This window comes from Tursiops truncatus, chromosome X, assembly GCF_011762595.2.
Source record: "Tursiops truncatus isolate mTurTru1 chromosome X, mTurTru1.mat.Y, whole genome shotgun sequence".
Classification (NCBI taxonomy): Eukaryota; Metazoa; Chordata; class Mammalia; order Artiodactyla; family Delphinidae; genus Tursiops; species Tursiops truncatus.
The window spans coordinates 100,165,547-100,191,602 of record NC_047055.1 but is presented as its reverse complement, the minus strand read 5'-3'; the positions used below and the strand labels follow the sequence as shown (position 1 = coordinate 100,191,602).

At 35.4% G+C, this 26,056-nt stretch overlaps 1 non-coding gene across 1 annotated transcript; it reads right to left on the bottom strand.

Annotated features, from left to right (window-relative positions):
- Positions 1-3,582: 3,582 nt before the first annotated feature.
- On the bottom strand, positions 3,583-3,655 carry TRNAG-UCC (transfer RNA glycine (anticodon UCC)). The gene has a single exon. It is a non-coding gene; the product is annotated as a tRNA-Gly (tRNA).
- Positions 3,656-26,056: the final 22,401 nt, after the last annotated feature.

Below are 26,056 nucleotides of genomic sequence, written 5' to 3'. Positions count from 1 at the left end.
AAAAATAAATGCCCAGAATAATCTATGCATTTGTTATGTATCCACCGTCTACCAAACTTAATTTCTACCCTGGGGATCCAATCAAAAGTTATGTATTGATGATGCCAACAGCCTGACTAAGAGAAGCAAGAGCAGAATGAAGCAGCTGAGCTCTAAAGGCAGAATGTGTATAGTTCTCATGGGACAAGGTTCCTGCTAAAATAAAGAGCACTTTTAGAATGGAATAAAGAAATCCTCCTGAAGTGCTAAATTTCTGTTGTAGCTTATGATTACTAACAAATTACTCTTTCTTCAACTTTTTTTGGTGAGAATTATTAACAAATTACTCTTTCTTCAACGTTTTTGGTGAGAATTATTAAAACACCATCCTCTTAGACACTGAGTTAATGATCAATTATGTAATGGTTCTCAAAAGTTTTCTGTATTAAATGAACACAGTTGTAACACGTTGTTCAGCATGTTTGTAAACTCTTCTTTGCCAAGAGAAGGCTTCTTTATCTCCTTTCTTATTTTTACTTTTAATGCAACAGGTGAGCCCGATATTTATAGGAAATACTGGTAACACATTTTAGAAAGATATTCCTTTTGCAATTACAATGATCTCTGGTAAAATTATTTGCTTGAGTGTTTTTACAGTACCATTTGTTAAAGTGACAGACTCATTTTTCTATGTCAAGCGTTCAATTGCTTGGCACAGAAATAAACTGTAGATAAAACTAGGAAGAAAAACCTGACATATGGGAGTCAGATGATGATGTTTACTTTAATAGTGAAGTATACATTCTATATTTTGGAATACATCATAATATTACCATTCCCCCCAACAAAATCCATATGAAATAAAACACAAGCCCTGATTTTAATTTTGGGTAATTATATTTAAATTACTATCATCCAAAACAGATTTAAAATGTTCTCTATAGGTCACCTCATCTCCTTAATGTGGTTATCTAAATATGCATATAACCAACAATTTTATAAAACATAATAATAAAAGTGTTTTAGGAGTGACATGGATCTAAGTCTGCATGTTAGCATCAGTGTCCTGCGCAATGGACTGCAATAATGCCCAGAGTATAAGTTCCTTTACACCTGTACCATGAATTCCCTGTAGATATAAACCCGTGTTTTGTCCAAGGCACATGTACAGTTTATCAGTGATTTGTAAAGTGTAATCTATGAAGCAGCAGCAGCAGCATATGGGAACATTTTAGAAATGTGAGCACACATGAAACCTGAAAAACAAGAAACTTTGGGAGTAGGACTCAGGACTCTGTGTTTTACAGGTGATCTAATGCATGGCCAATTTTGAAAAACCCTGAAGTGTATGTTTCCAAAAACAACTGTGGCTCCAAATATACCAAAAACTTGTCTTGGTTAATATCTAAAGCACCAAATATCGAAGGACCTGAATGCCCTTAGGTACATCTTAATTGTCTTTCAGCCTTAGTCAATAATCAGAATTTGTTGGGCACCTGTGATGAATTCTACATTAACGCAGAATACTTATAGTTCTCTTAAGGTTTTTATAATCTAGGTGGAAAGATAAGCTAACTGGAAAAAGTGAAAGGTACATAAAATTTGGCCCAAAGTGAACACTAGTTCAGGCCACACCACTACTTTCCTGTGGTCACTTCTGTCTCTCATTTAGTCCCCACAATAACTACAATGGATAGGTTTTAGGAGTGTCATTATAAAAATGACTGGCCAAGGAACTTGCTCAAGTTCCCATTGTTAATAATTGGCTGAGCAGGATTTTTTTTTTATTTTGAACTAATTATAGATTCACAAAAACTTTCAAAGATAGTATAGAAGGGTTCCATAAACTCTTCACTCATTTTCCCCCAACAGTTACATTTAAGGTAACTATAACACAATATCTAACCCAGGAAACTGATACTGGTACACTGTATATATTTCTGTCATTTCATCATGGGTGTAGATTTGTGTAAACACAACCTCACTCACAATGCAAAGCCGTTCTATCACCACAGAAATCTTCCTTCCTTTAGTCACACCAAACACCCTCTTCCACCAGCCTGGCACCCACTAATTTGTTCTCCATCACTATAATTTTGTCATTTCAAGAATGTTATGTGGCCTTCTGAGATTAGCTTTTTTCACTTAGCATAGTGTCCTAGAGATCCATTCAAGTTGTTATCTGCATCAATAACCTGTTTACTTTTATTGCTGAGTAGTATTCCATCTCATGTGTTTAGGCATTCATTTCTATAGGACATTTTGGTTATTTCCAGTTTTTGGTTACTACAAAGAAAGCTGCCAAACAATCACGTATATTTTTTTCATTTATCTGGATTAATGCCCAGGAGTAAAGCTGCTGGATCATATGGTAAATACATATTTAGTTTTTAAAAGAAACTGCCAAAATGTTCTCCTGAGGGTCTGTACCATTTTACATACCTGTCAGCAATCTGAGTGATCCAGTTTCTCCATTTACTGGTGTCATTATATATATATATATATATATATATATATAGTATTATATACATTATATTCATTTTTGTCATAAACAGGTAGAGATATATCATGGCAGTCTTAATTTGAATTGGCTGAATAGTTAATAACAGTGAACTACTTTTTCTTCATTCTTATTTGCCATCTGAATATACTTTTCAGTGAAATGTCTATCCATACCTTTTGCTCATTTTCCAACCGGGTGCTTTGTTTTGGTTTTTTTTTATATTCAATATACACTTTATTTTATTTATTTTTTTAATGGGGAAACTAATTTTATTAATCGCTAAAAATCATTCATTCAACAAAGCTAAAAAGTAAAATAAACATTGAAATTTGAAATCTTAAGCAAATTGTGGCAGCATAAAAAATACTCAATTTACGCATTTTCAGGCAAACATAACATGGTCTTTTAGTGCTTTTTTTTTTTTTGCTTTCTAATCTATGCACCTTTGGGATTTAATTTTTTTATTTTTAATTTTTTTTAACATCTTTATTGGGGTATAATTGCTTTACAATAGTGTGTTAGTTTCTGCTTTATAACAAAGTGAATCAGTTATACATATACATATGTTCCCATATCTCTTCCCTCTTGCGTCTCCCTCCCTCCCACCCCCCCATCCCACCCCTCCAGGCGGTCACAAAGCACGGAGCTGATCTCCCTGTGCTATGTGGCTGCTTCCCACTAGCTATCTACCTTACGTTTGGTAGTGTATGTATGTCCATGCCTCTCTCTCGCTTTGTCACAGCTTACCCACTTTGATTGTAACTGCTGAGTTTTTAGCATTTTTTTATATACTCTAGATACGAGTCCTTTGTTAGATATGTGGTTTGCAAGTGTACTCTCCCAGTCTGTAGCTCGTCTTTTCATTTTCTTAATAGGGTAATTCCAAAGCAAAAGTTTTAAATTTTTATAAAGTTCAATTTATTAAACTTTTTTCTTGTATGGTGCTTTTGGTGTCATGCCAAAGAACTCTTCACCAAGCCTTAATTCATGAAGATTTTCTCCTACTTTTTTAATCATTTTACATTTAAATCTAGAATTAATTTTATTTTAAAAAAATATTTATTTATTTTGGCCACGCTACTTGGCTTGTGGGATCTTAGTTCCCTGACCAGGGATTGAACCTGGGCCCATGGCAGTGGAAGTGCAGAGTCCTAACCACTGGACCACCAGGGAATTCCCTAGAATTAATTTCGAGTTCATTTTTGTACACGGTGTAAGGTTTTCTTTTTTCTTTCTTTTTTTTTTTTTTTTTGCAGTACGTGGGCCTCTCACTGCTGTGGCCTCTCCCGTTGCGGAGCACAGGCTCCGGACACGCAGGCTCAGCGGCTATGGCTCACGGGCCCAGCAGCTCCGCGTCATGTGGGATCTTCCCGGACCGGGGCACGAACCCGTGTCCCCTGCATCAGCAGGCGGACTCTCAACCACTGCGCCACCAGGGAAGCCCTCTTTTTTCTTTTTTGGCTTACAGATTAACAGTTGCCTCAATGCCATTTGTGGAAAGACTACCTTTCCATTGAATAACTTTTATACCTTTGTCAAAAACCAGCTGGGCACATTTGTGTGGATCTATTTCTGGGATTGCAACTCTGTCCTATTGATTTATGTGTCTATCCCTCTGCCAATACCATACTGCCTTAATTACTGTAGCTGCAATAATATGCCTAAGCATTAGGTAGGGTTATTCCTCCCACTACATTATTCTTTTTCAAAATTATTTTACACATTCTAGGTCCTGTGTTTTAACATAAAAATTTTAGACAAATAGGTCTACAGATCAGACAACAAAATATCTTTCTGGATTTCGAGAGGGATTGCATTAAATAGATCAATTTGGAGAACTGACATTCTTACCATGTTGAGGCTTCTAATCCATTAACACAGTACATATTTCCAATATTTAGGTCACCTTTATTTTGTCATACTGTGCTTTCTAAAAGTGCTTTGTATTGTGATCATATTGTTCCTTCATATGCCTATAATAATATCACTATCTATTATGCATGTGATTGCACAAAGAAAGGGAAAAGAACAGAGGTTCCCAAACTACCATTCTGAAAAATAAACACATTAAAATACAGAACTTTAGTTTTATAAAAGTGCAAAGCACCCATTTCTGGGCATGTGTCCAGACAAAACTATAATTCAAAAAGATGCATGCACCCCTAGGTTCATAGCAGCACTATTCACAGTAGCCAAGACATGCAAACAACCTAAATGTCCATCAACAGATGAATGGATAAAGAAGATGTGGTACATACATACAGTGGAATACTACTCAGCCATAAAAATTAATGAAATAATGCCATTTGCAGCAACATGGATGCAACTAGAGATTATCACAGTAAGTCAGAAAGACAAATACCATATGATATCACTTATATGTGGAATCTAAAATATGACACAAATGAATCCATATATGAAACAGAATCATGGATACAGAAAACAGACTGGTGGTTGCCAAGGGGGAGAGGATTGGGGGTAGGCATGGAGTCGGAGGTTGGGTTAGCAGATGTAAGCTTTTACATATAGAAAAGATAAACAACAAGGTCCTACTGTATAGCACAGAGAACTATATTCAATATCCTATAATAAGCCACAATGGAAAAGAATGTAAAAAAAAAAGAATATATATATGTATATATATGTGTGTGTGTGTGTGTGTGTGTGTATAGCTGAATCACTTTGCTGTACAGCAGAAATTAACACAACATTGTAAACAATTTTAAAAAAAGAAAAAATGAAAAGCATATTTTTATTACATTGAAGGCTTACATTAGCATGTTTTTAAATTACTTTCTTTAGCCTACAGTTGTAAAATACATGCAGTAAAATGAAAACCAGTCCTTGCTTCTATTCTAATACTAACCAGTAATCCCTATATCATAAAATGGGTGAACTATTACTTAGAAAGAACTGATTAGGGTAAACTTAAAAGTAAATAAGGAGTGTATTCTTAAGAAATTGAAAACCTTAATGGCAGCATTATATATATATATATATTTTTTTAACATTTTTATTGGAGTATAATTGCTTTACAATGGTGTGTTAGTTTCTGCTGTATAACAAAGTGAATCAGTTATACATATACATATGTTCCCATATCTCTTCCCTCTTGCATCTCCCTCCCTCCCACCTTCCCTATCCCACCCTTCTAGCTGGTCACAAAGCACCGAGCTGATCTCCCTGTGCTAAGCGACTGCTTCCCACTAGCTATGTATTTTACATTTGGTAGTGTATATATGTCCATATATACACTACCACTCTCTCACTTCGTCCCAGCTTACCCTTCCCCCTCCCCGTGTCCTCAAGTCCATTCTCTAGTAGGTCTGCGTCTTTATTCCCGTCTTGCCCCTAGGTTCTTCGTGACCTTTTTTTTTTTTTTAGACTCCATATATATGTGTTAGCATACGGTATTTGTTTTTCTCTTTCTAACTTACTTCACTCTGTATGACACTCTCTAGGTGCATCCAACTCACTACAAATAACTCAATTTCGTTTCTTTTTATGGCTGATTAATATTCCATCGTATATATGTGCCACATCGTCTTGATCCATTCATCTGTCAATGGACACTTAGGTTGCAGCATTTTATATTAACTGGGATGGGCCTGAGTCATTTTCCCCACTTATACTGTACAATTATTTAACAATTTTAAGAACTATGACTAACAGAGCTTCAAAGGATAAATAAGCTGGGAAGAAACAGGCATGATAACTAAGATTTTATATAAAGTTCACAAATTTATTGATTTGGGAAAAATCATTTCCGGGCCATTTCCCTTCTCCACAATGATCTATATTGGTTGAGATGTTATATTGGGTTGGCCAAAAGGTTCGTTCAGTTTTTTCCGTAAGATGGCTCTAGTAGCACTTAGGTGTCTTTAACTTCATTTGAAAAAATTTTGTTAGATTCTATTGTGACAGCCGTCATGTCAGGGTACATTTAAAAAAACTTATCAAAATTGGTGATATTACATTTTAAATTTTGATTTGTAGTAGTTCACTTCTTGTGTATAGAAGTACAATTAATTTTTTTATGTGCATCTTGTATACTGAGACCTTGCTGAACTAATTATTTCTACGAGTAATTTTGTGGAATCCCTGGGATGTTTTACATTGCCCATCATAATATCTGCAAATAGGGAAAATTTTAACTTGTCCATCCTGGTTTTTATGCTTTTATTTACTTTTCTTACATTTTTGTGCTGTCTAGAACTTCCAATACTACAAAGAGTAGCAGGGCTGAAAGCAAATATCTTTGCCTTGATCCTGCTATTAGGAAAAAGGAATTAAAATCTTTCAACATTATTATGATGTTGGCTAGAGAATTTTCTAGATGTTCTTTATCAAGTTGAAGTCCTCTATTCCTAGTTTTCTGAGAGATTTTTTTAACATGATTGGGTGTTGAATTTTGTCTAACCTTTGTTTTTGGCATCAATTGATAAGATCATGTTATTATTCTTTTTTAGCTAGTTAATTTACCAAAATTTAAATGTTTGTCTCTATGTCTATGAAGGTTATTCATCTGTAGTTTTCTTCTTTTGTACCATGTTTGTCTGGTTTTGGAATCAGATTACCTCTTGTCTCATAAAACATGTTTGTAAGTATTGCCTCCTCTTCTATTTTCCGGACACTGACAGTTCTTTTCTTTAATCACATGAAAGATGTCATGCCATTTCCTTTTGAATTCTATGGCTTCTCATAAGAAATTCTGTCATTTGATTTTTTTTTTGTACCTATAAAGTGTCCTTTCTCTTTCACTGCTTTCAAGGTTTTTTCTTTTTTCTTTTTTTTCCTTTATCATTAGTTTTCAGAAGATTGACTATGACAGGTGCAGGCAGGGATCTCTTTGAGATTATCTCTTTGGGTTTTTCAGCTTCTTGAATCTGTAGGGTTTTGCCTTTTGCCAAATTAGGTTATTTTTAAGCCATTATTTCTTCAAGTACTTGTTCAGCAACACTTTTTTTTCTCTCCTTTCAGGACTCTGAGACATGCATCATAGATATTTTATTATAATCCCACAAGGTCGGTGAGGATCTGTTCATTTTTTGTCAGTCTATTTTCGTTCTTGTTCAGACTGGGTGATTTCTATTGTTCTAGCTTCCTGTTCACAGATTTGGCCCTCTGGCCCCTCCAATCTGCTATTAAGACCATCAACTGAATTTTATTTTGATTACTCTATTTTTCAGTTCTAAAATTTCATTTTGTTCTATATATCTTCTATTTCTTGCTGAGACTTTCTATTTTTTGTTTGTTCCAAGCAAGTTTGTAATTGCTTATTGAACCATTTTTTTATAATGGCTGTTTTAATATCCTTGGCAGATAATTTGATCACCTATGTCATTTCAGCGTAGGTGACTGTTGATTGTCTTTTTTCATTCAAGTTGAGTTTTTTTTTCCTTGGTTTGATGAATGATTTTAAATGGAAGCCTGGACATTTAGGGTATTATGTTGTCAGACTCTAGACCTTATTTAAACCTTCAGTTTTAGCTAGCCTTTCCTGGCAATGCTTTGTTGGAAGATGGGAAGGGGGTTGCTCCCTTGCTACTACTAGGTAGGGTTGGAAGTCCAGGTTCCCCATTCAACCTATGTTGATACCTGAGATTATTTCTCTGTGTGTGTGTCTGCAAATTATACTGCCTTGACATTATTTTAATTTCCATTAAAATAGTAAATGGATATCTGGAGGCTTGTGGATTCATTTTTAAATATTCAAAGTTTTTTCCACTGGACAAAAAAGAGCTACAACTTGCAAAACTCAAAGCATATCTTAACTGATATTTCCATAGACGATGAACTGTATGACACTTGCAAAATGATTTGATTTTAGAACTTGGTACTATATAGCAGTGCTTTCTATAGAGTCAAGACAGAAGACATTTACTTACTTATTAAATACATGTAAAACTAAGTTATCTGTGTTGTAAAAATAATGCATGCCTAACTCATATATTGATTCTCAATCATTTTAGGAGGTAAATGTGTAGGAACTAATGAAGGTGTTTTAAGATTTCTGAATAAAAGAAAGTTATTATGAGTACAAAGAAATTAAACACATTGATGTCAGCAAGCTGAGGATCAGTATGAAGATTTCATGGTTGCATCTCTTATACTATATTAGTCAAGGTCCTGGCATGAAACAGGTAGAAACAAAAGCATGAGCAGAAAACAATTTGTTGAAATAGCCGTGGAGAGAGGTATAAGCAGGATGATGAGACCAAATAAAGGATGGTGAGTCATCCAGGTGATAGTAAAAGCGGGAAGTTCCTTCCACCTCCAGTTCTGATGGGTCAAAGTGAGGGAATAATGTTGTCAGAATAGTAGTAGAGACACACAGTCAGTCACCAGCAGGACTTTAGTGAGGCACATGGAAAAGGAAAAACAAATACCTTAAAATCTTTTTCCACGTGCCCTCTGATATCCTGGTGTCACACAATTGGCTGATAGAGTGCAAGAGGCTTTGATGATGAAGAGCTAAGCTTCCCAGGGCAAAGAGTAGGGCAGAGAACGTCATAAAGTGGAGTGGGTCCACTGATACAAGTAAAGAATGATCAACACATGGGCTCAGCCCACCTTGTAAGTCTTGGAAGGATACTCAGTACTAATATGATACCCTAGTGGAAAATATGATAAGGGATGAATTGACCCTTTGAAAACTAGCCCTTGCCTTCATTTTTCAACTCTGCATTACACCTCTCTGAATTGCACTAAAGTGATCTCATGTACTTTTCTACCAATGCATCTCAAATTACTTCAGAAGTTCACCATAAACGTTCTCCTTGCATGGTGCTTCGCTACTTTGCTGCATGTATAATAAATAAGCTGGATATATGTTGAATGTGTGAATTACCTGCTGGAATGCAAACTCCATCAGAACAGGAGTTATGAACTGTTTCATTCCTGTTGCCTATCATTTTGCGATGTATATATCATTGCCTCTGCTTGCAATTTCCTTATCTTTGATCCTTTATCTTTGTATTGTATGCTGCCTTATCCTTCTGGGCTTTCTTTAAGTTTACTTCCTCTATAAAGATACTTTGAGCTTCCCCTTAGCCCCATTTGTAGCTGGGTCTAATGATATGAATGCACCTTCCTACTCAACTGTCAACTTCTTGAATGTTAAGGACTGGTTTCTATTTATGTTGATATCAGTTCTCAGAAGTGTATTGAGTACAATAGGAGCTCAATGATATCACTTGGAAAAAAAAAAAGGAAAAAGGTACAAGGGAAGAAGAGAGGAATGTGCATTGCAGATAATTACAATACTCAAAATAAATACTGAATTCTTTGAGGGTGGCAAACCAAATCTGTTTTCAAGTATATGTTAGAAGAGATTCTGAATCTTGTCGCTGTGGAATGACCATAGTATCAAATACTCATTTAAAGCAATGGCATTGAGCTGCAGAATAGATATGCATTTATTTTTCATACATTTATTAGGGACTTCCCTGGTGGCACAGTGCTTAAGAATCTGCCTGCCAATGCGGGGGACACAGGTTCGATCCCTGGTCGGGGAAGATCCCACATGCCATGGAGCAACTAAGCCCGCGAGCCACAACTACTGAAGCCCATGCACCCTAGAGCCCAAGTGCCACAACTACTGAGCCCACATGCTGCAACTACTGAAGTCTACGTGCTCTAGGGCCCGTGTGCCGCAAGTACTGAGCCCGTGTGCTGCAACTACTGAAGCCTGCGTGCCTAGAGCCCATGCTCCTTAAAAAGAGAAGCCACCACAACGAGAAGACTGTGCACTGCAACGAAGAGTAGCCCCCGCAAAAAAAAAAAAAAAAAAAAGAGTAGCCCCCGCTCGCCGCAACTAGAGAAAGCCAGTGCGCAGCAACGAAGACCCAAAAGCAGCCAAAGGAAGAAAAAAAAACATTTGTTAGAGCCAGATTTTCAACATTAAGGATATAAGGTAATAACTCCTGGTCCCTGCCTTCAAGGGGATTATGCTTGAAGTGTATTACAAGAAAATTTTACATTTTAATCTACTTGTTAATTAAGGAACTCAAATAAGTTTGATGACACCTGTCTGAGAGAGGTACCTAAGAGAGGGAGCAGATTTTAAAGATAACACCAGATTTACTGCCTACCATAAAAGATTGTCATGTATGTTAAATAAAGCAATGCATTTAAAAAGTCATTTTCAATTGTATACATTAGAAAAGAGAGAAAATTTCAAATCAATAATCTAAGCTCTCACTCCAAGAATCTAGAAATTGAAGAGCAACATAAATCTAAAAGTAGCAGAAAGAAGGAAATAATAAAGATCAGAAATCAGTGAAATTGGCAACAGAAAAATAGAGAAAATCAATGAAACAAAGGGCTCATTCTTCAAAAAGATCAATATAATTAACAAAGTGCTAACAAGAGTGACCCCCCCAAAAAAAAACACCCCGAGGACACACAGGTTACCAATGTTAAGAATGAAACAGGGGATCTCATTACAGACTTGATAGACATAGAAAAGATAATAAGGGAATACTATAGGTAATTATTCACACAAATATTCGACAATTTGGATGAAATGGACCAATTCCTCACAAAACACAAACTACTGCAAGTCACCCAATAAGAAATAGATAATTTGAATTGTCCTATTACTAATAATGAAACGGAGTTCATAATTTTAAAACCTCAGAAAAATAAATCTTCATGTCCAGATGGTTTCACTGGAAAATTTCACCAAACTTTTAAAGAAGGATTAACACCACTTCTACACAATCTCTTCCAGAAAATGGAAGAGAACACAACAATTCTAATACATTTAATGAGTCCAGCAATAGCCTGATACCCAAATCAGAAAAAGATAGCATGAAAAACCAACAACAAAAACAACAAACTACAGACCAATATTGCTTATGAATATCAAAGCAGAATTACTTAACAAAATACCAGCACCTAAAATTCAGCAAATATATAAAATCATGTAGTGTTTGTTCCAGGGGTGTACAGCTGGTTTGATATTCAAAAATCATTATTGTAATCCACTGTGTTAACATGTTAAAGAAAAAAATCACATGATCTTATCAATGGATGCACTACAATCATTTGACTAACTTCAATACCGATACCTGAAATAAACTCTGAAAAACAGAAACATAGGGGAACTTCCTCAACTTATTTATCAACACTTATATAAACCCTTCGGCTAAGTTTGTACTTAGTTTAAGTATTAAATGCTTTTTCCCTAGTACTGTGAACTACTCTCACCCATCTTATTGAACATAATGCTTCAAGTTCTAACCAGTGCAATGAGGCAAGGCAATGAAATGAGTCCATACAAATAGGAAAAAAGACATTAAACTGTCGTTTACATACAGATGGGATGAAAATGAAAATTGCAAGCAATCTACAAAAAAAAAAATCTCCTAGAACTAATAAGTGAGTTTATCAAGGTATCAGGATACAAGAATAAACAAACAAAAATCAATTGTATTTCTACGTACTAGCAATGAACCCCTAGGTTCATTGTGGACACTGAAATTAAAAATATACTACTCTTTTCTATCTCAGCAAAAATCAAAGTAGCTGTTCATCTAACAAAACATGTCCTTGACAATAACAAAATGCTGTAGAAATAAATCAAAGAACATCTAAATAAATGGAGAAACGTACTGTGTACATGGATTGGGAGACTCAGCATAGTAATGTCAATTTTACTCAAATTGATGTACAGATTTAACATAATTCAAATTAAAATCCTAGCAAAGTTTCTTGTTGTTGATGATACAGACAACTTTACATGGAAAGGCAATGGAACTAGAATAATTAAAATAATGTTGAAAAAGAAGAATAAAGTAGGAAGAACAAGCCTATCAGATTTTAAGACTTAACATATACAGCTATAATAATTAAGATAGTGTGGTACTGGTGGTAGGATAGACACACAGATCAATGGAACAGAATAAAGAACCACACAAATATGGCCAACTGATTTAGACAAAGATCTGAAAACAATTCAGCTGAGCAAAGATAGACTTTTCAACGAACAGTGCTAGAACACTAGAACACTTAAGTCTCATACCTTATACAAAAGCAGCTACTAATGGATGATGAATTTAGATTTAAAACATAAAACTCTAAGTATTTTAGAAAAAATACATAGAAAAAATCTTAGGATCTAAGGCTAGGAAGAGTTTTTGGATTTTACACTTAAAAGCATCGGCCCAAAAACGGAAAAACTGATGTTAGACTTCAACAAAAATTTTAATGTTTGCTCTTAAGGAGATAAAAAGAGAAGCTAAGGAAAAAAATATCTGAAAGCCACATATCCAACCAATGATTAGTATCTACAATCCATAAAAAAACTCATAAAACTCAAAAGTAAAGAACAAACAACAATAACAAAAAACTCCAAAAACTTATTAGAAAATGGTACTGTGGAAAATAGCTTGATAGCTTTGTAAAAACACTAAACATGCAAATGTCATACAATCCAGGAATTTCACTCCAGGGCATTAATTCCAGAGAAATGAAAATTCTTATTCACACAAAAACTTGTACATGAGCGTTCTTTGCAGATGTATTTGTAGTGCACAGAACCTGGAAACAACTCACTGAGATATCCTTCAACAGGTGAAAGGCTAAACAAACTGTGGTACATCTATCCAATGGAATACTACTCAGAAATAAAAAGAACCACCAATGATATACAATAACCTGGAAGACTCTCCAGATAATCTTGCTGAGCGAAAAAGCCAATCCTAAATGGTTACATATTGTATAAATCCATGTATATAACATTCTAGAGATGACAAAATTATCCAGATGGATATCAGACTAGTGGCTTCCAGGGGTTAGGAAGTAGGTGGGGGCAGGAGGGAAGGGGATCTGGCCAAAAAAAAGGTAACATGGGGGTTCCTTGTTGTGATGGAGATATATTCTGTACCTTGATTGTTCTGTCAATATCCTGGTTGTGATATTGTACTACAGTTTTGCAATATGTTATCACTGAGAGGGACTCGGTAAAATGACAAACAAGATCTATTGGGTGTTTCTTTCTTTTCTTTTTGTTTTAAGCTGCAAGTAAATGTACAATTATCTAAAAAAAATTTTGTAAATAATTAAAAAAAGATGGCAGCCTGGGTTTGGCCCATGGGCCAACATTTTCAGATTCCTGATACAGGACATTGATATATATGCACATAAACCAATACAGGGGTAAAACACACTGAAGAATAAATGGCAGCAATGTCATGTTTACAACTATCTTTGCACTTGCTCCTCTTTGTTTTAAAGGCTACTGTGATTGGGTTATGAAAAAGAACATATTTAAGAGCTACAATTCTCTAGTTCAAGAAGACTTTAAATCTGCAAATAAGAATTCTGGGTATCTTTTAACTAAATATTTAGAATACTGGAAAAACAGGCTCTAAATGACACTTTGTCGTTACTTAATATTCAAAAAACATTTCACATATGTATTTATTGAAAGCCTAGACGAAGTTATTAATGTGCAAGAGTGATGAAAATAATATAAATCTGTGTGGATGACATTTAAATTGCAGCTTCAATGAACCTATAGGCTCAAATCAAAATCCTTTCCTAATTCTTGTTTAAAAAAGTTTTAAGGTTAAGTGGGCCATCCTAAGAAACAAGAGATGACAGTGATCCAAAAATGTGGGGCTTAAAATTTGAGGACCTTCTTTGTTTTGCCAATGTTTCAAGCACCTGGCTACCTGAAAGCTTTACTGGTGTCTTTGAAGAGTTCTATGAAATGGAGGGGTTCTGACACTTAGACTTCATTAGTTTCCTGACAAAGCTGGAGAGAAGGTTAGAGAGGACTTGTGTAGCAGATGAAGCTACGCATGCTATTCTCTCTAATAAGCTTTGAGAGAGTGATAGAGTGAAAGAGACAGGTCTTTACTTGAGTGGCATTCTATTTTGAAGGTCTCACTAAAGAACGCTTTAAAAATAAATTCAAAAAAACCCTCACAAGTGATGACCATTTATAATATGGCTCAATATTTTTCCTGAGCCTCATAAGAATATACTTACTCACTGAAGCCTGAAAGTGGAAGCCTTTATGGAAACTAGAGAAAGTATTGTTTTTGACTCTAAATGAGGTTTCAAAAATGGACTGGATTTAGAGGAGGATTTTAAAAAATGGTTTATACAGGTTTTACTTCCAAAAGTCCATTCAATTTTTTAAAAGTGATTAAAAATTCTGAAGTCTGGTTACTTGAAAATAGTCTACAGCCCTTATTATATTAAACATTATTGCTTAAATATTCCTATAATATGTTGGATCCAATTGATGCCTCAAAAAACTAAAGCACTCATATTTCCTTAATCATTTTTAGAGGACTGAAAGTTTTATTGTGAAGTTTCAGGGTTAGCTTTATTTCGTAGCTTTATTTAGGGTATTGAAAAGTCTGTTGAGTTACCGAACCACGTTTAATATATGTGCGCAGGTATACATGTGCGTATACCTTTTTCATTATTAATTAATTTGTCTTCAAAGCTACATGCTTCTCTTCACATTAGTACATGAAGTACATTTTTAGGATTTCAAGATTCTGTGGTAATACCTTTAGAAAACTGGAGAAGAGAGTAAGACTAAAGATAGGTATAAATCCCTATTTTTTTTTTTTTTTTTTTGCGGTACGCGGGCCTCTCACTGTCGTGGCCTCTCCCGTTGCGGAGCACAGGCTCCGGACACGCAGGCTCAGCGGCCATGGCTCACGGGCCCAGCCGCTCCGCGGCATGTGGGATCCTCCTGGACCGGGACACGAACCCACGTCCCCTGCATCGGCAGGCGGACTCTCAACCACTGCGCCACCAGGGAAGCCCTAAATCCCTATTTTTTCAATTAAAAAAAAAAAGGAATTTGGGGAAGGATCACGTCAATAAATCCTCAATTTGAAAACAGGAAAGTCTGATAATAAGGTTGGTTCTTGAAATGGGGGTCTGCCGAAAAATATTAAATCTGTGGATTGAGACAAGTTAGAAGCAACAGTTTAATCCATGAGAAAAAATAAACTGTTAGGCTCTCACTTCTACCTTATAGTCCCTATTTTTTCCCTATTTTCTTCAGTTATTGGAAAGAGAGTAAAATGAAATAATACATGGTTTAACTCAAGTGAAGCTGAACTTGAACTAGTTAAGGGATGGTTTTGATGGCGATTCTAGTAGGGAATTGAGGCATTTTCTCCGTTCCCCAGTCCAATCCATTTTTCCCCATAGGTAGTATAGGTACCTAGTAACAGAATATTCACTGTTCTTCCTTCTCGAAACTTATAATGTTGCTGTCATTTGTTTACCTTATCCATAAGCTCTGGTCACCCAATACATTGTTGCTAATATTATTTTGGACAAAGAGATAACTATTATATCATTAGGAATAAGAAAAATAAAAGATTTGATTTTACTTTCATTCCTTCCTTCTCTAATGCTCTTCTTTTCTTTATGTAGATCCACGTTTCTGACCTACATGATTTTCTTTCTCTCTGAAGTACTTCTTTTGACATTTCTTGTAAGGCAGGCCTACTGGCAACAAATTCCCTCAATGCTTGTTTGTGTGATAAAGTATTTATTCGTCCTTCACTTCTGAAAGATAATTTACTGACATAGAATTCTAGGTTGGTAGAGTTTTCTTTCTGTCAACAATTTAAATATTTCACTCCACTCTTTTCTCACTGGCCTGGTCCAACCCATTTTTTGCCCTTCTCTTTTCTGCTGAGTGCCTGCAAGGCTGATCCTCACAAATGACATATTTTTAGCTCGCTGGATGACTTGTCTCTGGTGGTCTTGGCCAATGGCAGGCACAGACATCAGACCACAGGCAGGGAGAGAGAGGGTCTGAGGCATTATTTTCTTATCCCCCTCCACCTTATTTGGTCCTTATTTCCCACAGTGGCAGGTTACATCCCTAACTTCCCTGTCAGAAACCCACTCTTCCACTGCCCTATCTCTTACTGAATTTAGAAAATGCGACTTCCTTCATTTGACACTTCAGACTTGGAAAGGGGGACATATAATAATGTGCTACTGCTGGTAGTCTGTACCATGATAACCCTTTTTGTGTCCTTTAAACCTGCCCACACCTCTCAAAATAGTCCCTTTATTGTGTTTTATTGAACCATCTGTGTCAGATTCTATTTCTTTCCAGAGTCATGGCTGATACAGGGAGATCAGAAAAATCAATAGCGTCTCCCTTTGAAGTAATAAAGTATAAAATGAAAATGAATGGGATTCATAGTTACTTTAATACAGTATGCTTCTGTGTATATAAACAATCTCTAGATTTTTCATAGCTGTATCTGGTGGTTTGAGTATAAAATACTTATTAGAACTTAAGATTAAAGTTTAGCCCCTCTATACTGAATTGCATATGGAGTTTTCACTCCAGAAGTAAGGGTTAAAGCAATGAATGTCTTGTCATTTAGCACAGGAATCATATAACGATTCACTTGCTTACAATGTACTCTACTCAGTGATAAAAGGCCTAAAATTGTGTATCTGAGTGTTTGTGCCTGTATGAATAAGTCATTCTACACCCATACACCCTCCGCTCTGCAAGAACATGGTAACTGAAAGACCTTATTACAGCGCTGCGAAATATGCATGAAGTTATCAAGTTGTTTGATTCCAAACTGTCTTATTTTTTTCTGGCCTCTGTGCCCCTACACTAGCCCATAAGCTTGCACATTTTCCCATTGTGCTTAACTAGAGAGATGCTTTAAAAACAAAACTTGAGAAGTATATGCCTCTATAGAAGGTGTAATATTTCAACAGATATGAACCAGTGTGGGGAGGGGAGGTAGAAATGGCCCCCAATTTTTTTCTCATCTCAGTAAAGTTCAGAACTTTATATAAATATCTTAGCTATCAAACCTGCTTTTACCCAGTTTATTACCTGTGAAGCTGTATAAATCTTAATGTTTTAAATGATGCTAAATAATTGAATACATGGGGAAAATGACACAGACCCATCCCAATTTATGTAAAATAATGCCCTTAGAGTTTTCAATTACTTAAGAAATCGTTCCTTATGTATTTTTAAATTTAGCTCACTGGGTACTTGCTAATTAATTTGTCATCTGTTTCGTGATACAGGGATTATTGGTCAATATAGGAATATAAGCAAGGACCAGTCTTCATTTTACAACATGTATCATAAAACTGCAGGCAAAAGAAGAGTAATTAAAAAATGCACTAATGCATGACTTTAAAAAGATGTTCTGCATTCATGAAAAATTATAGGTCTCTATCAATTCCTCTATAAACAATTATAACATTATCATTTAAAATTATTTCAACATCATACACAGATGGTGTATATTTAGTTATAGTCATTTAAATTTTTTAAGAAGTGCTTCCCTTTCAAAACTGCAGATTTGGACCTTTTCTTATTTTCCCTTTCTTTTTGTAATCATGTACATAATATTGTCTATAACACATAATAACATAATAGACAATACATTATAGGTGTATTAGAAATATGAAAACACAATCTAATCCCAATGTGAAGCACTGTTAAAAGGCACAAAATGATGAAAGAAATCAAAAAAAGATCTTGTAAGTGTGTTAATGGATTGGAATACTCAACATGGTAAAGATGTCGATTCTCTCCAAACTGACATATAGGTTTGATGCAATTTCTACCAAAATAGCAAGTTTTTTTTTGTAGACACAGACAAGCTTATTCTAAAATTTCTATGGAAAGACATAGCCCTATAATAGCTAAAACAATCTTGACAAACAAGAATAAAGGGAGATGAATCATACCACCCAATGTTAAGACTAACTATGTAACTACAGTAATCAAGACACTGTGGACATGGCAGAGGTATAGAGTTATAGACTGAGGCAACAGAACAGAGAACTGAGAAATACACCTACACAAACGTGTCCAACTGATCTTCAAAATAGTTGTAAAAGCAATTAAATGGTGGAATAGGTCTTTTCAAGAAAGGTGCTGGTGCAAATGAACATCTACTATAGTTAAAAAAATTAACTTAGCTCTCACACTTTACACAAAATTGACCCAAAGTATAAAACTATAAATCTTTTAGAAATGTATGTAGGAAATAGTATTTGTGACTTAAGCAAAGACTTTTTATACTTGACACATAAAGCACAATCCATAAACAGAAAAATGGATAAATCGGACTTCATCAAAATTTTTAAAAGTTTGGCCGTGCAAAGGGACCTGTTAAGAAAGTGAAATACAAGACACAGAATGGGGGGAAATACTTGCACATCACTCATGTAGACAATTATTCCAGAGAAATGAAAACTTATGTCCACACAAAAGCCTGCACATGATTCTCTGTAACAGCTTTATTGGTCATAGCTCCAAACCGCTAGAAACCAAAATGTCTCCCCATCGGGGAATGGTTTACTAAACTGTGGGACATCCATCACAATAAATGAATCAGTAATATACATTTGCAATAAAAAGTAAACTATTTGCCACATGCAACAACTTAGATGGATCTCAAGGGAATTATGCTGAGTGAAAAAGCCAGTTCCAAAGTATTAACTTCTATATTATTCCATTTGTATAATATTTTTGAAGTGACAAAATTAAGAGACATGAAAATTGCTGTCACGGGTAAGGGATAAGAGAGGGTGGCAGCGGGGAAGTGGAGGTTATCAAAAGACACCAGGAGGGATCCTGTGGTCATGCAAGTGATCTAAATTTTGGCTGTAATGGTGGATGCGCTATCCTACATATGTTGAAATTGTACTGAACTAAACACACACACAGAAATGAGTACTAGGAAAAATTGGGAAATCTGAAATGAGTTCATTGTATCAATGCCAATATTCTGGTTGTGATATTATACTATACTTTGCAAGATATTACCATTGGGGGTAACGGTAAATGTTATAGAGTATCTGGTCTGTGTTTTTTTTTTTATAACTGCTCTTAATTTTATAATTAGCTCAATTAAATGTTTTATTTAAAAAAAAACTTTCTCAAACTACTCAAGCTTGTGTCACAGGTGGGACTCAAGTGCAGGTGAGAGGCCTACACTCTAGCTTCTTGCCATAGTTCTCTACTGGCCCTCAGAGGTCCCTGGGTGCGAGGAGGTGGACTGGAATTGGAATGTGGGCACAATCTAAGCGCCGTATGGACTTTCTAACTTCTAAGCTATCATCAGATTTTAAAGCCAACATTGGTTTAGAGAGAGCTTTTGGGAAGAAACATAAATCCTATAGTCTTGATAAATTGTACGGGAAAGCAATGGTTAAGATCATGGTGCCGACCTCTGCCATCCAATAGGGGTGTGTGTGTGTGTGTGTGTGTGTGTGTGTGTGTGTGTGTGTGTGTGTGTGTGTGTGTGTGTGTGTGTGTGTGTGTGTGTGTGTGTGTGTGTGTGTGTGTGTGTGTGTGTGTGTGTGTGATATTTTACAGCAGTAACCTTTCTAAGCCTCACTTTCCTTAGGTATTAAATTGGGGATAATAACCATACCTACCTCATAGAAGTTGCTTAAAGACACAGCTAGCAAAAGGTAAATTCAAACCTAGGCAGCCTGGTGTAAGAGCTGTACCCTTAGGATATGATCTGTTCCTCCTGGATCCCCACATCTCCCATGGTCCCCATTCATGACTAAGGACACTCCAGTCTAATTCATACTGAGGAAGAGAAACATTTTCCAAAGTTGCACAAAACCTGCCTACTTCGTCCTGCCAACTTATGTTATTATGCAAAGCAAGGACCAGTGTTTCCTTTCTTCTTTCCTTCAGGCTATGCCCTGGGGGGCACTTCAGAGGCATAAATATAGGGCCCTTTACAGAGCCACCTACCAGAAGGATGACAATTCTTTTACCACCAAAAAGCTGGCAAAAGTTTCTTTGATTTTAGAGGCTTCATCAAACTCCAAGACAGGGTAACCTCCTGCAATCTCTAACAATGGAGGCTGAGTGGCAATTTACCATTTTTCTGTCCTCAGAAAAACTCCCAGGATGGTAAGTTATTATCCTTCCAGTTACATTTGTGATATTATTCAATGTGTCTTATGGATTAAATATGCCTATTTCATCAACTCATTCCCCATCTATCTGTGACAGAAAGAAGCAAGTTTGATACAAGAAGCAGTGATTAAATGTCTCTCAACCTGTTCATGCACAGAGTGAAAAGAACACCAGAATACTTCAAAGTGAGGATACATGATTTTAGCAGCATTACCTAATATTTGAGGGAAACAGTTGTACAATAAGAAATGATTTATTACTTTCAGATCAGTCCAATCTAAGAATTTCCAAATTCTATAAAATGTACAGTTGTTTTTCTTCCTTTTGCTACACGAAAAACTTTGGGACATAGGATTTTCCTATCACTGAGCAATAACAACCAAATACAGGAATAAACAAAATACTTCACTGACCTGGGGATTTTGGTACATTGCTTTGGATACAAAGTGGGCAAGGGTATTTAAAAATAAGAAGAATGTCTCACTCTTCTCATTTTAAAATATTTTGTGATACATGCCATGGTTTGTACAAAAGCGCATATGTGTCGCTTTATCTTGATATATTTTGTACTTGTCAGTTAAAATTATTTAATTCCTCTATTTAAAAATTCAGTAATAAAGCATAAATCAGCATGTGAATCTCATGCATCCACATACACACATGTATATACTCACGCAAAAGCACAGCATGGTATCTACAATCTCCCTACAGAGTTCTTTTAAACTAAACATAATAGTTACCAAAAGGGATTCATAGTTCTTGAATTGATTTCAAATTAATCTGCCAGCCAGCTCCAAATGAATTTCCATTCCTATAACATGAAAGTTGTCCCATGACAAAACTTTCAGTGGGAACAAATTCATTCCTTCTTATGTCTATCATTTGCAAGGCACTATGGTGTGTCACTTGGAAAGGGATCTGAATTACAATTTTTCCCCAAAGCCATACCAGGTATTTGAAATACAGAATTTAAAAGAGCATCGATGTTCAAACCCATCAAATTATACACATTATGTGTACCTTTTTGTATATCAATTATACCTCAACAAAGCTGTTAACAAAATAAGGGCACTGATGAACTCATTTTGAGGTCTGTACTCTTTTGAACCCATACATTTGACACCAGAGACCACCTTTTCTTGCTTTGTTCTAGCTCACATGTATGCTCTGGCAGTAAAGATGCTCTAAATCAGAAAACTGTATATAAATACACACACACACACACACACACAGAGGAACCATGGGATGTATAGAAGGAATCTGGTACTTTAAATTGCATGGTGATCACTGCATACCTTAGATTCCTCTTGTGGTTTAATAAAGCATCATCCTAGTATTATGTAGGTAGTATCATTTGTATTTGGCTGATTAAAAAAACACCTGATATTCAGCGAGTTAAGAAATCAGCCAGTTCAAAGTCAGAAGTGAGATTTTTGAATCCTGTTATGTTAAACTCTAAACCCCATATTTTGTACTATCATAAGCTTTAAGAGTATTACCAGATAACGCTTAAAAAATCTGCTGAGTAAAGGACTGGATAACAATTACTAAGGTAATTAAATGTATCTAGGTTTAAGTGAAGGCTTCCATCAATACTGAGAAGACTCTTTCTCAAAACACCCTTGCTATTCACTGAGAAACAGCATCACTATCATAAAGATTCTTGCTAAAAAAACACTAAATCTCAGGCACACCCCAAAGCTACTGAATCAGAATCTGAAATTTAACAGAAATCTGAGGTAATTTGGATTCACATTAAAGTCTGAGAAGCACTTATGTATACAACTATTTTCCAGTTGTAGCAAGACACAGAAATAACTATGAAGCAACGTGAACATTTCATGAGGAAAAAGTGTGAAAACCTCTTCATTTATTCCTTTATTACTTTTTTTTTTTTTTTTTTTTTTTTTTCGGTACGAGGGCGTCTCACTGTTGTGGCCTCTCCCGTTGCGGAGCACAGGCTCCAAACGCACAGGCTCAGCAGCCATGGCTCACGGGCCCAGCCGCTCCGCGGCATGTGGGATCTTCCCGGACCGGGGCACGAACCCGTGTCCCCTGAATGGGCAGGCGGACTCTCAACCACTGCGCCACCAGGGAGGCCCTCCTTTATTACTTTTGAAAAGATTTTATAATGATCTGTTAACTTTTAATAGCACTGACTAGATACATACCCGGGTTTAAAATAAAAAAAGAGATTCCAGAATGTAGTCAAATTATTTTTCTTAAATTATAGCTTTTTAAAAAAATTGCCATTCCTTGGCTAAGCACTGGTATGGATAGTCGATTTTTTAATTATATAAAGTAATCACATTAGTGGGTGAGAAAGTCAGCAAAGTCAAAGTTTTGTTGTTGTATAATTTTAAAGCATGCTGACAGCAATATGATAAGCATAAAATCTGAAATAAGTATTCAACACACAGATGCCAATTTGCTTAGAATTACATAAGCATGGAGTTAGGTTAGTTTGGTCAAACATAGTTAAAGTAAATAATGGCTAAAGAGAAAAATAAATATTTTCTTAAGACTCTGAGTTCAGCTCAATCTATTTATTCTCTGAGTTTACAAGGTGGTTATTTAGAATAAAATGATACTTTAACCTTGGTTTGTTTTTTCCCTGAAATGGTCAATTGGGGAAAAAAACTGTTTGACTGGTGGATTAGTAGTTTTATGACTGAGTAGGTAATGTCTCAGAATTTACCTCCTCCAAAGACTAATAAAGAAGAAATTAGTATCTGTCCTGTTTACAGGAACATAGCTTCTTGAGCACTACTGATCTTACCTAATACTGTAGAAATAAAAAGAAATGAAAGGATATACCACATTTTAGTCTATTTGATTGTGGCCTGATAGAAGCCAAAAGAAGCTTCATTTTATAATGTGCTTTACAATGAAAGTATATTGGCAAGCTCTAGTGTCTTGAAGCCATGCAAAAAATGCTTTCAAAAACAAATTATCAACGTGTGCTTATGAGATAAAAAAACTTTTCCAAATGCATCACTATAAATGGGGGTAAACACAACTTTTGATCTATTCTTCCTGCCATCATACACAAAAAAGCACATTTTTTGTACATTTTGCTTTCAAATATGTAACATTTTTCCCGTTCTTAACTTTAATTCATGAAAAATATTTATGATAAGGGAAACTAGCTTGACTTTTACTACAATATAAGTTATTTTTCCTGAAATGTGGTTTAAGAATATAGATTTTTTTGTTCCTTCATCATAGTTTTTAACTAATGTATTTCAATAACACTAGCTTATTATACATTTTATTGATACTTAAGCTAAATGTACATGGTTATTTTTTGGGGCTTTGGAAAGTGAGAAGAACAAAAAAATCAATGACTAAAAATTAATCCTTGCAAAATAGCAAGTAATGAATTAGAAAGTGAGTGAAAATGCTCTGAATATTCAATAACTTTTAAATTAATAAAACTGCATGTGTTGTATTTATCTTATTTGTTGATCAATAAAACTCTCTTTTTTCATTATTCATTGAAAAGATAAAAGGAAAATTTAGCAGGTGAAACAGATCCGTTCTACATTGTCATATTAGTTTTCTCTCTTTGTCCTCCTCATTTTTGTTCTTTTAACTTTTTTTTTTGGCTGCAGAGCTTGCGGGATAATAATTCCCTGACTAGGGATTGAACGCAGGTCACGGCACTGAAAGCGCCGAGTCCTAACCACTGGGCCGCCAGGGAATTCCCTGTCCTCCTTACTTTTTTTTTTTGCGGTATTAGGGCCTCTCACTGCTGCGGCCTCTCCCGATGCGGAGCACAGGCTCCGGACGTGCAGGCCCAGCGGCCGTGGCCCACGGGCCCAGCCGCTCTGTGGCATGTGGGATCCCCGCGGACCGGGGCACGAACCCGCATCCCCTGCATCAGCAGGCGGACTCCCAACCACTGTGCCACCAGGGAAGCCCCCCTCCTTACTTTTGATGTGATGAATATTTCATGATGAATTCCAAGTATGGCCATAATACTGGAGGGCTGGGCAGCCAAATCAGCTAAGAATATTACCAGAATTGTATGCAAGTGCTAGAATTTCCATTTCTGGAAATTTTCATTTCTGAAAATTTCCATAGTACAGAAAGTACTATGTATCATAGAGGTAATATGTATAATTTTCCAAATTTTTATGAGTTTGGGTGATTTGAAGTTTTCCAGAAAAAAGTCTTAACATCTAGCATATTTTGTAATCCATGAAGAATACAACAAATGTTGAAAATATGGTCAATGTTGACAGTGGGAAGATCAAAACCCAAAACTGAATGTACTTTTTTTTTGAAAGAAAAAAAAGCAATTCAAAAAGAGTACAAGTTAAGTTTCTGCAACTGAAACAATGCAACATTGATTTTACCTTGTTCTAAATCCATCTGGGAATTCATCACTGGTAGAACTCTAAAACGTCATAAAGTTACAGCTTCTAAGTTTGCTAAGGCATGTGCCTTACATACACTATGTGGAATATTATTCACACCTGTATAATACTCCATACAGGAGTTAAACTATTCATAATTTACATTTGTATGTATGTGTGTATATATGTGGTAGAAGACATACACAAATATATAAATATACATATAAATGTGTGTTGTCTATTTTTATTCAGTATAAGTTTTGGAAAACTGAAATGAAAGCTTTTTAAACTCTCCATCTACACATGTGGACATTTCCCTCCAAATATCAAGTGTGTTAAACAGTGGAGAAATGAAAACTATTCAGAAGAAAAACATTTCAGATAAAAATGTAATCACAAAAATCCATTACATATTCTAAATTTTATTTCTTCTTTATGTGTGTATAGCAAAGTAGTTGTGAAGAAAAAAATAAATTTTAACTTGAAATAGTGCAGAAAAATTCCCTACCTTAGATATACAAAATAGCACCAGACAAGAGATGCATAGATAACCTTAAGAATAAAAGTCGTATATTATGTGCAGGGCTAAACCATTTCAAACACATATTTGGCTGATTAATTAGCAATGGTAAAGGTCAAGATTTGCATAAATGTTTGGAAACAAAGTGCTTAGTTTTTCTTTCTATTAGTTGGACCAATACTTTGGAATTTTATATTACTATATTTTGCTTGTGAGTCCTCTCTAATTTATTTGTCCAGATAACAAAAATAAAAACAAATAAATATAGATTAAATCAAAATGTAAGATTAAGAATACTCACAAAAATTGAGAAACTTGTCTAATTTAACATACAGAATTACAAACCCTACTTATTTCTAATCTGTGTCTAACATTACACAATTTAAAGTAAAAATAATCCTTATATCTGCTCATCCAGCTTCCTTATCTTCTATGTTAACATAACTCCAATTCTGTTCATATATGAAGGAGCATTGTGCTCAGGGAATGGGCCAACCCCAAAGAAGCCAACACGATTGTCCCAGGCCAGTCATGTTGTTTCTGTGTCTTTTATGCTAGTAATTGGCCAGAATGGAGTCATCTTGATATGCCTAAAACAATGACAGGCAAGCTACTGAAACCAAGCAGGACCCTGTGGTCCTTATTTATTTATTTTTTTACCTTATTTATTAATTTTTTTACTTTATTTATTAATTTTTTAAATTTCATTATAATTTATTCACAGAGACAACCAGAGAATCCCATCATTAAATAGCAATGGCTCT